This window comes from Lutra lutra, chromosome 15 (assembly GCF_902655055.1).
Source record: "Lutra lutra chromosome 15, mLutLut1.2, whole genome shotgun sequence".
NCBI classification, from domain to species: Eukaryota; Metazoa; Chordata; class Mammalia; order Carnivora; family Mustelidae; genus Lutra; species Lutra lutra.
This window is the reverse complement of record NC_062292.1, coordinates 24,567,063-24,579,645: the sequence shown is the minus strand read 5'-3', so window position 1 is coordinate 24,579,645 and position 12,583 is coordinate 24,567,063. Positions and strand designations below refer to the sequence as shown.

Below are 12,583 nucleotides of genomic sequence, written 5' to 3'. Positions count from 1 at the left end.
TATTTAATGCACCGTGTTTCTAATTACGGATCCAGACCATCTACACAGACTTGGTGGGGTGCCGGGCTGGGAGGTAGGTGTCTCTCCGTTTTCATCTGAACGCTGCTTTACTCTGGGGGCACCATGTGGCCCTCGGCCGTCATCACGCCACCCTGGTGCAAGGCTGCGGAGGCAGATTCTGACAATCAGCCCCTTTATCATCACTCTCCCTGGGGGCTTGCGAAGCCGCCTCTGATGAATTTTTGCCTGCCTCGACACCATTATTGTCACAGGAAGGATGGAGATAATTACCTGGTTTATTATCCTGAGGCTGGCTTCATCTGGGGGCCGGTGATCACTGGGAACAGAAGGCTCGTCTCTGTCTTCGGGAGTCCTAAATAGATGGGTAAAAGATTCACATTCCCCCTCTGGTGGTGTCTCTGAAAGGCAAGGGATGATCTCTTCAATGCAAATACTTCCAACTAGACCCTTTTTAAATTACCTCCACCCCAAAATACCCCCCAATCCAAAACGCTGTTTTATTTTAAGATTATTTATTTATTTATTTATTTGACAGAGAGAGAGAGAGATCACAAGTAGGCAGAGTCAGGCAGAGAGAGAGGAAGGGAAGCAGGCTCCCCGCTGAGCAGAGAGCCTGATGCGGGGCTCGATCCCAGGACCCAGAGACCATGACCCGAGCTGAAGGCAGCGGCTTAACCCACTGAGCCACCCAGGCACCCCCAAAATGCTGTTTTAAATTAAGCTCTTTTCCACCCCAAATAAGTTCCCATTTCTGATCTCCCCAGTTCTCTAATGATGCTTTATTCTTCTCATCTCATGATGCCATTACCCCCCACAACCAACCAAATCCCATTACTCCCTCTCTGTGGCATCTTTCCCATCTGTTCTACTCCATCGACCAGTTTCCAACCAATATCCCACTGTCTCCATTCCTGGGGGACCTCCTTCCTGTCTCCTAATCTCTCCCCGACCCCACCCACCATGTACCTGAATCTGGAATAATCCACATAAAAATCCATCAAAATCCACACATGGATTTCATCATTCTCCAACTCAGCAATACTGTGTGAGTACCCTCTGCCTTCAGGAGGACGTGTCCATACCCGCTGACTGGTAGGACCTTCACCATCAGGCCTCACAGCCCCCCACAGCTGGGCATGCCCTGAATCCTTCTCCCAGCCACATAGGTGTGCTCCGGCCGCCACAGTCTCAGCTCTTGCTCACACTGACTTCCCAGGCATATGGAAAAGTCAAGAAAGAAAAAAAAGGCACTATTGAGGAGCACCTGGGTGGCTCAGTCGGTGAAGTGTCTGCCTTCAGCTCAGGTCATGATTCCCAGGGTCCTGGGATCGAGTCCAGTATCCAGCTCTCTGCTCTGCAGGGAGTCTGCTTCTCCCTCTCCCTAACTCATTCTTTCTCTCAAATAAATAAATAAAATCTTAAAAAAAAAAAAAGACAGTATTTGAGGTGATTCTTAGTGCAGACATTTAAGACTTAAAAGTGAACTCTACCCTATTTTTGTATGTGGTATATCATGATGCTTCTGATTCTGATACTCCCCCAGATCCCAGAAAATTGTTTCCACTGTGTTGTCCACTAAATAGGCCATAGCTCTCCCACAATGATTCACAAGGAAGTTCTAGCCAAAAAAAAGGAAAGAGAAGAGAAGGCAGGATACAGAAAAGGCAGTGAGTATGGGTTTAAAAGCAGGGATTTTGAATCAAGTAGAACTGGATTCAAACCCCAGTTCAGACACTTACTAATGCATGGCATTAGTGGAGAAAATCACTTACCCTTCCTGAGACTGCCTCCTTATCAGCAAATAGGGCTAAGACTGCCTTGCAGGGTTGGTATGGGAGCTAAAGTCAGCGCACATGGAGTTTATTTGTTAACCCAAGTGAGAGCTGGTAAGAATCTGAACTAAGACCTATGTGTAGGATTGAAAGGAGTGAAGACATTTCAGAACTATTTAGGAAGTGAGATCATCAGGATATGGGACTGGTTAGGAAGAGAAGGGAGAGAGGCCACGAAGAATGCATCCCAGATTTCTGTCATGGATGAAAAGTCAAGATTTAATTTGTAAGTTAGAAATTCTAAGAGTTTTGGGGCACCTGGCTGGCTCAGTCGGTGGAGCATAAGACTCTTGATCTCAGGGTTGCAATTTCGAGCCCCACATTGGATGTAGAGATTACTCAAAAATAAAATCTTTAAAAAAGAGTATTTAGATTTATATGATACTTTTTCTGTGCAACATTACAGATATTTGCAATTTTCAGACAATGCTAAATTGAGGTTCCATCATACCAAATGGATAACAAAGAAAAAACTTAATTTCTAGACCCGGAAGCCTCAGATGGACAAGTTTTTCAGGTAGCAATAGATCTTGTATTCAGCTGAAGCAGTTCCTACTGAAGTTCAGTCCCCTGGAAATGACAACCTCTATACAGAAGACCAGATGGCAGGGGTGAGGGACCCATCTGGGAGCAAAGACTGTCATACTAGTATGGGAGAAATGCCTGGGGTCCCAGTGGTGGGACTGTGATCAGAACAACACCACAACACCGGAGAAAGTGGGCAGGCGCGCTATTGCTAACAAGTCCCAAAACCAGAGCGACAAAGAATTACACCTTGGGACTGACCCTATTTGAAGCTCTTCATTAAAATTTCAATCACAAAATAGCTTAACATGAATTCATTTCCCATCTTGGTCATTCTGGATCATTCACATTTTTGGTTTTTTTGGTCAGGCTCTACTCACTAGAACCAGAAAAGTCTACATGAGAAAATGGAAGATAGGGGGTTGGAAATGTGTTTTAGAGGGAAGGCAAATGTCAGGCTTAGGGATGTGGTCTGCATTTGTAAGAAACAGGGAGTCACTGAAGGTTTTAGAGCAGAGCCATGATGAGATGAAAGCAAATTTTTAAGAACAACAGTCTGGCAGAGCTGGACAAAGTGAACCCACTTAAAATCCACTCAAATACTGAATTATTGTTGTCATTCTAATTAGACCTTACACTTTCCCCCATTAATTGCATCTTTAAACTCTGGTCCCTCTAAACACCCTGACAATAGTCTTTCCCGAGGGCTTCTAACTCTCTGTCTCAGCGATTTTCAACCAGAGGGGAGGTACAGGATTTAGAAGTCAGTTGGCTTTTCTTATTGAGATAATTGCTATATTCACAAGTTGGGGCAGAGAGTGAGGTAGGTACACGGGGGTTTATTTCCACAGAGGTCAGTGATGCCAAGTGTCCTCAAAACACTAAAAAAACAGGTGTAAAAATTCATCCTGCCCAAAATGGCTGCAGTGCCCTGGATGGGAGGCATGATATCAGATCTCTTTTGCTTCCCCAATCTTTGTCTTCCATAAATTTTCTCCTTCTGTCTATCATCAGGCATCCCGCCAGTCGCCTGATTAGGAGGTTAAATGGTCACTCAACTGTCATTGAACTCCTCCCCTGATTCAGGAGCAACTGGAGGAAAGCCAACATCGATTATTGACCTAGTTGCACAGCACTTAAGATTTCCACAGTGCTTCGCAATGGTTTCTATTAGCTAATTCTCATGTCAACACATGCATTGAGTTAGTTTTGTTATTTGTGGTTTGTAAGTGGAGAGGCTCAAGTACGGAAGATTTGGAAACCTGTTCATGTCTCTTACATTTAATTCGTAGAACCAAATTGTGGGAAGCTCTTTTCAAAGTCACAATAATTCTCTCATACCTCTAGGACATTCACTTAGTAGGGTGCCATTGGTGACAAAATTTTAATATAAATGTCCCTTGCTTTTTGGCATTGAAATACTTTGAAGGCCTAGTGATGAAAAGTGAATCACCCTCTCCACTGGTTTTCATTATACTGAAGATATATTCAAGGTTTTTTTTTTTAATCTCTGAATGTTTTATTGCCATCTCTATGGACCTCTCTTTTGATGTCTGTTACATTTCATTTTGTATTACCAGTCCCTTGGCCCCTTTGGGGCACTGTTGTATCTTCCTAACAGATGGAAAGTGTTTTGAGGGCAAACTGTCTTTTTCTTTGTATTTCTCCAAACACTATAATAGTGCCTCGCCTGCAATAATGACTTATTAAATATTTGCTGATGGATTGGTGCTCAATCATTGTTGGCCAATTCCACAACATGAAAGGTTTTACTTCCTGGGAATCTACTCTGAAAAAAAAGAAAAGAAAAGAAAAGAAATCCTCAGAAAACATTCTGCCCCTATGATGTCCCTATTGTGATTAGTTACATTTCATCAACACCATCTCTAAGCTCTGGATATTTCTCTCCTAACAAAGGAGTCTTTGACACCACAACTGCCAATCCCATCATCTTTTATCCACCCAGAAATTTACTGTGCCAAACATGGCTAATAACTTACCCCATGGGGGTAGGGTAGATAGATGGTCACAATGGGCAAAATGGTCACAATCTTCCACTTGTCACTGTGTCCTTGACCTTTGCAATGTAACTGGGCCTCTACGCCTATCAAGACGTAAGGTCTATTTTCCCATTCCTTTGAATCAAGAATAAAAAGAAAATCCCTTGGGTTGATAAAGGAGAAAGGAGATCTGCCTAAAAACCCAGAGGAAATCTCAACATAATCAATGCATTTTTTTCTAATTTTTTTGAGTATAGTTGACACACAATATTGCGTTGTTTCAGGTGTACAACATAATAGTTCAACTTCTCCATACATTATGCTGTGCTTACCGCAAGTATGGTAACCAGCACAGGTGTAGCTCTTTCACCATACAATGGTATTACAATATCATAATCAGTGCATTTTAAATGTATTCCTTTTAATACCAGAATAAGACAAAGGTACTCACTACTGCTGTGGCTGTTCTACAGGGTTCTCGATGCCTTGGCGGATGAAATGAGACATTGTAAGGGCCCATTTAGCCAGAGCGGCTCCATCTCAGTTGAACAGCCATTTTGTTGTTTATGCAGTAAAACTTAAACTGACCCTGCGCCCCCCCACCAGGGGACTTACTTAAAAGCAAGTCCAGAAAGCTAGTAAAATATGGTCGACCAGTCCCTGATAACAGAGCCCAAATACAAGGGCGGGTCAGACCAGGTGGAGACATCCAATCACTATCTCCCTAAAAGAATGTGGGCCCCGTCTTTTGGGAGCCTTTTGGGTGCCAATTCTGACCAAGGTGATACGCTAGTGCAAATATCTACTATAGAGTAAATTGTAATTCAATTGGCCACCTATGCATGACCTAGCATGACTGTGCAGCTTTCTCTGTGTGTTGCAATCTCATTGGCCACCTGTGTGCAGCCAGGCTCAACCACATGGCCTTTGCTCTATATAAGTTAGTCTGTGAGGCTGGGAGGGGTCGCTCTCTCTGTAAGAATCTGTTTGATTCTCCATGCTTGGCACGAAATAAAGCTTTGCTTGACCTTCGCTTTGTATCAGTCTCCCTCCTTTGATCACCGGCCCTAACAACATGAAGACTATAAGAAAAAGCAAAACTCTGAATGTTTTCAAAAACAACACACAAGAATTTTATAGCGAAATATTAAAAATTTTATGGAGAAATTTTTAAAACGCATTAAATCATACAAGTTCTGGGGCACCTGGGTGGCTCAGTGGGTTAAGCCGCTGCCTTCGGCTCAGGTCATGATCTCAGGGTCCTGGGATCGAGCCCCGCATTGGGCTCTCTGCTCAGCGGGGAGCCTGCTTCCTCCTCTCTCTCTGCCTGCCTCTCTGCCTGCTTGTGATCTCTCTCTGTCAAATAAATAAATAAAATCTTTTAAAAAAAAATCATACAAGTTCTGAGGAGCAGAGAAAAACCCACTGCTTGTGGGGGAGATTATTTAACACCGTGAAGGTATAAATTCTTCCCCAAATTAATTCATAAATTTAATGGAATTACAGACAAAATTTCAGTAGGCTTTTTTTAAACATCTCATCAAATTGATGCTAAAATGAGTGTCAAAAAACAAAAGTTCCATGAATATTAAAGACAGTTTTGAAAAACAAAGAGCAGAAGCCATCAATACCTGTATCAGTTTCCCGGGGCTGCTGTTAATAAATTACCACAAACTGGCTTAAAGCAACAGAAATCTCTTCTCTCAGTTTCAGAGACTAAAGGTCCAAAATTAAGGTGTTGGCAGAGCCACATTCCCTCTGAAAGCTCAAGGGGAGAATCTGTTCCTGGCCTCGTCCAGCTTCTGCTGGAAGTCAGCATTCTTTGGCTTTCCTCAGCTGGGGCTGCCTCACTCCCTCTCTGTCTCTGCATTTACATGGACTTATTTTCTGTATGTCTGCATCTTCCCCTCCTTTGTCTCTTGTAAGGATACTTGTCTTTGGATTTAGGACCAATCTAGGTAATCCTGGTAAATTTCATCTCAAGATCCTCAATTTTTTGTATCTGTGAAGAAAAGACCTCAAAAACACAAGCCATATGGTCAAAAAAAAAAAAAAAAAGCTATTTTGATTACATTAAAATTAAGAATCCCTTCTTCCTTAGAGAATTCCTAATAATGTATATAGATACTCAACTGTCTAGAAGGTAAAGCTTAATTCCCCTCCCCTTCAGTATGAGCTGAACCTCATGACTCACTTCCAAGAATAACATGCAGAAAAGAAAATATTTAACTTTACAATGGAGAAAACTAGCAGATATCACCCAAGTGGTCTAGGTTAACATTGTTAAGTCATACTGATATTGTAAAACCCTTGATACATGATAAGTGCATTTTTACTCCTACAGTGTTCTTCCAAGAAATGCATAAGCCCAGTCTAATCATAAAGAAAACAGCAGTCAAACTCAAATTGAGAGACATTCTACAAAATGCTTGACCAGTACTCTTCAACACTATGAAGATCATGAAAAACAAGGAAAGACTGAGAAACTGTCATAGATCAAAGGAGACTAAGGAGATAAAGTAATTGAATGCAATGTGGTATCCCAGATTGGATCCTGGGACAGTAAAAGGACATCGATGGGAGGAAAATCCCTGAAATCTGAATATGTGGTTTTTTTAATAGCATTAGACCAATGTTAATTTCCTGGTTTTGACAAATGTGCCAAATTATTTAAGATGGTTAACATTAGAGGGAGCTCAGTAAAAGGGACATGGAAACTCTCTGGAGTATCTTTACAGGTTTTTGTAAATCTAAAATTATTCTAAAATGAAACATTTGCCACTTATAAAATAATCTCAGCTAAAGATATCAGAATAAATTCATATCAGCTAAAACCTACAGAAATTAACATCTAAAATATACATAGAATTCTAAGAAATTAATGAAAAAGACAAGAAAGCCAGTAGTAAAATGGTCGAGCTTATGACCGGACAAATCCAAGAAGGGGAAATCCAAGTGACCAATAATATATCAAGCGATGTATTACATTATTAATAATCAGAAACATGGTAAATTAAACCAAAGAAACACATCTATATGAATCACCTTGGGAAAAAAAAATTTACACTGATGAGAACGTGGGGATATGGGAAACCTGGTTCACTCCCAGCAGGAGAAGACAGTGGAACAGCCATCCTGGAGGGCAAAATGGCAGTGCTGCGTGGGATGAAGTGTGCAATTACCCTATGACATGTGATCCCACTCCAGGGATAATGCCCCAGGAACACTCACCTAGGGTAATATGGGGGCATTTAGAAAAGGGTTGTTTATGACAACAAAGCCTTGAGCCAACAATGGGGTTGTAAACAAAACATGGTGGACATACTCTGAAAGATGACGTAGCAGAAGAATTGACCAGAAGCACATTCGCCAACATGGATAAACTCTAAAAAATTACACAAAACAGAAACAGTAAAAAGAAAAAAAGAAAAGAAAGGGAAAGGAAAAAGCATATACTAAAGTGCTATTATGTGAATCTAATTATCATACATTTCAATGACATATTCTAAACACATTAATATGCATGTTTACTGTACATGAAGAAGACAATAAGACATCAGGATGGACATGAAGGTGGGAAATACTGTAATAGACTAACCCAAGTGAGAGACCATGAAGAGGTGGGTGCCATGAGCTCCTTAGGACGCGGACTTCAATTCTTTGCATCTGTGGCCCAAACCAAAGAGAAAAGAGCAGAGGACAGACTGAGCAAGGATTTGAGATCACCTTTGAGCTAAGAGCATGAGTTTTAGTGTGGGTAGACATGGGAACATCTATAGTTTCTGCTCAGCAACCCCCCCCCCTTTACTTTACAGACTGATCTCAAAATAAGTCATATCTTAATGTCCAGATAAGAAGGGCATTGTACTACTTGGTTTCATTACTATAAGACATACCCCACCCCATAGCATGACACTCAAAGAGTACTTCTTTCCAAGACCTTTATAAATCTCCCCGATTCACAAAGAACCACTAGATCACCTAAGTCCCCCAGCCCCCGCCCCCAACATGAATATCTGATGAGAGAGAAACACTGTTTCTTTGAGCCCCTGGGAGCAGGGTGTTAGACTCTCTCACCAGCCCTATAACCCCACGCGACACTCTAACACCCCGGCCAGCAAGTGCAATTCTAATTCATGCTTCAACAAAAATACAAATTATAATATATTTTGAACCTGGAGGGTCATTTGCAAATAATGAGAAATGCAAATTTTAAATCAGTGTAAGTCCAGGGAGTGCTATACTGTGATGGCCGCTCTGGTGCCCAGAAGAGTTACAGCAGCTTTTTTAAGTATTTAATATACTCTCTGAAACAACAGAGGCTGTGAGCAAACCCTGATCATTTTCATTGACCATTTGGCCCATGGCTCAGACCACTGCAGCACGGACTCTGAGCAAATCACGGGAGATTGAAATTCTAAAAGAAGCTGTTGATTTCAAAGCTTTTAATGATTCAAATTTTCAATCAGCAGTTTTTTTCCCAGTTCATTACCCACGGACTCTGTGGATCAACCAATGTGTGCAGCCCATCTCCTCCTTAATTCCTCTCCTAATACAATCCTGTCCATCATGTTACCCAGCCCTGGAAAACAAAGCCAAGATATACATGTTCATTTTACCTTCGTTTGCTTTGGCAGCATTCCAAAAGCATGGGAAACAACGTTTAAAACCCCACCCTCTCAGAAAGCTTCTAAAATGAAGCTGCCGATCAAGCTGTGGGTTCCTTAACTGGACTGGACTGACGGGAAATTGAATGTGTGCTGGCAGCTTCGGCTGAGACAAGGGAGAGCTGCCTGTGAACAAAGAGGGGAAGAGGAGAGAATCTTCAGCCTTAAGTCAGAATCGTGTCCATCCCACAGTGTCACTCCATCTGGGAAGTCAGGAGATGAAAATAACCTGGCTTTGAAACACACACAGGGTATTCAGGAAAGCAGCTGACAATTACAAGTACGAAGCGGGTACGGGACTAGGTTCCTACTGTGTAAAATTGTATGTTATGGAATTGATTGAGTTGTCATTCACAAAAGGGGATCCTTGAAGCTAGCGGGGAGATAAATAAAGCAGAAATTCAGATAAGATTCATTCAAGTCCTGCCGCCAGGATCTGTGAATTGAAAGTGTTGCAGCTTGTGAAGTAATAGGATTAAACAATGGGGTTGAAGGTCATTCCTTATTACCCTTTTCTATAAATTATCCCATTTTCTCTTTGGCTCAGTGACTGTCACTCAGCAGGGTCACTTGCTCACTGAGTCACCTGGAGCTGCAGGCAGCCAGGACTTGGTAATATTAAGTTACATGCGACTGATGAATCACTAAATTCTACCTCTGAAACTAATATTTAAAAAGAAGAAGAAGGAGGGGCGCCTGGGTGCTCAGATGGTTAACCGACTGCCTTCGGCTCAGGTCATGATCCCAGAGTCCTGGGATGTAGTCCTGCATCTGGCTCCTGGCTCAGTGGGGAGCCTGCTTCTCCCTCTGATCCTTTCCCCTCTCCTGCTGTCTCTCTCTCTCTCTATCTCTCAAGTAAATAAATAAATAAAATCTTTTGAAGAAATCCCCATGTTGTCTTAAGGATTTCTTACAACCCATTTCCCAGCCATCACCCACCCTGGCCTCCAGCCTTCTCAGTGTCCCCAGCAAGCTGTCAGGTCCCATGACTGACAGTGAATGCGAGCTGTAGTGGTCCCTGGCCCAGCCTTAGGGCATCTGGTGAGCTAGACAGTGGTAGCACACAGTGTGGTTTCTAAAGGCAGGTGGCAAACTCCTGTTTCATTAGGGTTGCCTTGAGAACCAAGGGAAATCAACTCTGGATTGTGTCTTGTATGTAGTAGGTGCTCAATAAAAATGAGTTCAGCGAATGAAGGAACTGACAGTTTCTGGCAATAGCACAAGTCAGAGGGAATAAGTGTCAATCAGCATTCACTTCTGGCAGATTGGTCCAGAAGAATCAAACCCCAGCTGAGGGTGGGAGAAGAAGGAACTGACCTTACTTCCTAGGGGAGAGAACAGGCAGGGAAGTAGCAGGTGTCCAGGACTTCAGCCACAGAGACCCAGGGTCAGAACAAGGCTCCAGTCCCAGCAGGAAATGCAAAAATGGGACGAGATGAACTCTGCAGAGAGTGGAGGAAGTGCGTGCACGCGCACCGTCTGAGGGTGTCTTGGGTAAGGTCAGCCCAGGAACAAACAGGGAGCACTGCAGAGGAGGAGGGGACCTCAGGACCCTCCCCACCCCCCAGCTGAGCAGGACCCTGGAAGACTGCTGAACTGACTCTCCCATTCACATCTCCACCTTTCAAGACTGGCTCTCAGGCTGGAATTCATTTAAGCCGTGGACTTCCCCGTGGAAGGTATTTAATGCAAGAGCCTGCTCTAGTGGAAAGATCACAAAGGAGGCAGTTCTGCTGTGACCTTCCTGTGCCCTCAGACAAGCCACTTAACTTCTCCAAGTCACAGGTCCCTCCTCATAATTGGGGGCAATGATCTGACTTATTGGAGCATTTGGGGATCAAGAAGAGCCCACATGCGGAAGCACTCTGCAAAGAATGTAGCTATTTCGGTGTTTCGCATTGATTTCAGTGTTGAATTTGTCCAATTGAATTTTCTGGAATCATAGAAATAAAGCTTTAGTTCTGAGAAGTTTTAAGCATCCAGCAGGCAAAAAGAACATTGGAGGGAGCCAGAGAGGTCTTCTCTGGGCCCCCAAAATCAGAGGCTGCAATTGGCACCTACCTGTGGCAGCTCCCCTCCGCCAGGCTCTGCTTGAAGCCGCAATCCAATCCACAGCCTCGCGCAGAGTACTGCTAAGTATCTGCTGGAGGGCATGTAAATAAAACCTTCACCCAGGTAAACAGTTGCTCGGTTTTACAGCCTGTTCACACGTAACTTTTATGCTCCATCATGATCTATGGCTCCTCTGCCTTTGCAAGTCCTGGAACATGGTTCCATGTGATGTCCTCTAAGTGACAGGCAGATAAATGGTTATTTACTCACCAGCTTTCCAGGTCCATGAAAGCCTTTATTTAAACTGGGATGCTGTCCCTAACTACCCATTAGTGGTCATGGAAATTCTTCCTAACTGGAGACGAGCCAGTTATTCTGACAGCCTTAGTGGCCCAGGGCAGAAGGTTGGGTGGGATGAGGAGGGGCCCCTGGTTCCACCTTGTTGTCGGAACCAAAGGCCGTGTCTGCCATCGGTGCATCCCACTGTGAACCGACAGGGCGTGCCTGCAGTCTTCCTAGCACATGGCCTGTGTCACAAATATGAGGTTCCAGGAAAGAACTTGGGTGCTATAAAAAGCACCTGCTACTGAGTCAAGTGACTGCTGGTTTCACACCGAAAGGACCATCCAGCCGCCTGACGCAACGGTCAGGCCCAGACCAGAAAGTCAAGTACATTTGGTCCATTTTCTGTTGACACCGTGGATGTTTCTATGATGGGAGGCGAATCCCTTCTCCATTCTGAGGGAAGGAACAGTCCACAGCTTGATAACGGAATGGATCCAGATTTTACTCCCAAGATTGGTAGTTGGAATCTGCAAAGTATTTTTAATAGAAGTAACATTATAAATAAGAGTTTGAAACTGTTACCATGGTTATCGTAACAATAGTTCCCAAGGATCGAGTGCTTATTACTTGTGAGAAACAATGCTAAGCATTTGCCATGGAATATTCATGAGGTACTCGCAGTGAGCCCACAACCTGAGGTTTACCCTTTCTCTTCCCAGCTGAGACGACTAAGGCTCAGAGAGGCTAAGTAAGTTGTCCAACTTCACAAAGCTCGAGTTTGAACCCTGTGCTCTTGACCATTCTTCCATGGTCAGTGGAGAACCTTGTGTTTTTCAATCTTCCATATTCCCTAAATTTAAAAATGAACCGTTTGAATTGGACAGTTGGGAAGATATCTTGTCAGCTTTCTAGGATAACCCTCAAAACTCAATGTTAACTGTACATGGGTGACTTAGGAGGACACACGTCCACGCAGAGGACCAGGTGAAAGATGAGAGCGAACACAGAAGCCAGGGGTAGAGGAAGAAGTCAGAGACAATGAAGGAAAGTCGATGGAAATGGGAGAGAAGAGTGCTTCGTGGAAGAGACGGTAAACAGAAGGGTATTCCAGGCAGAGGGACGGTTTGAACAGAAACGTGAAGAAGGCTGGAGGGTGGGGAACTTGGAGATCTGTGGAGAGAGGTCAGAGGTGGAGGGTGAA

General features: G+C 43.4%; 1 long non-coding RNA gene across 2 annotated transcripts; it reads right to left on the bottom strand.

The window, feature by feature from the left end:
• On the bottom strand, window positions 1-11,563 carry LOC125086212 (uncharacterized). 2 transcript variants are annotated; one of them, XR_007123123.1, is made up of 4 exons: window positions 11,368-11,563; window positions 11,107-11,188; window positions 292-419; window positions 1-163 (listed from the first exon to the last, which is right to left on the bottom strand). It is a non-coding gene; the product is annotated as an uncharacterized LOC125086212 (long non-coding RNA). The 2 variants fall into 2 exon arrangements; XR_007123124.1 differs by having other exon boundaries at window positions 11,107-11,185.
• Window positions 11,564-12,583: the final 1,020 nt, after the last annotated feature.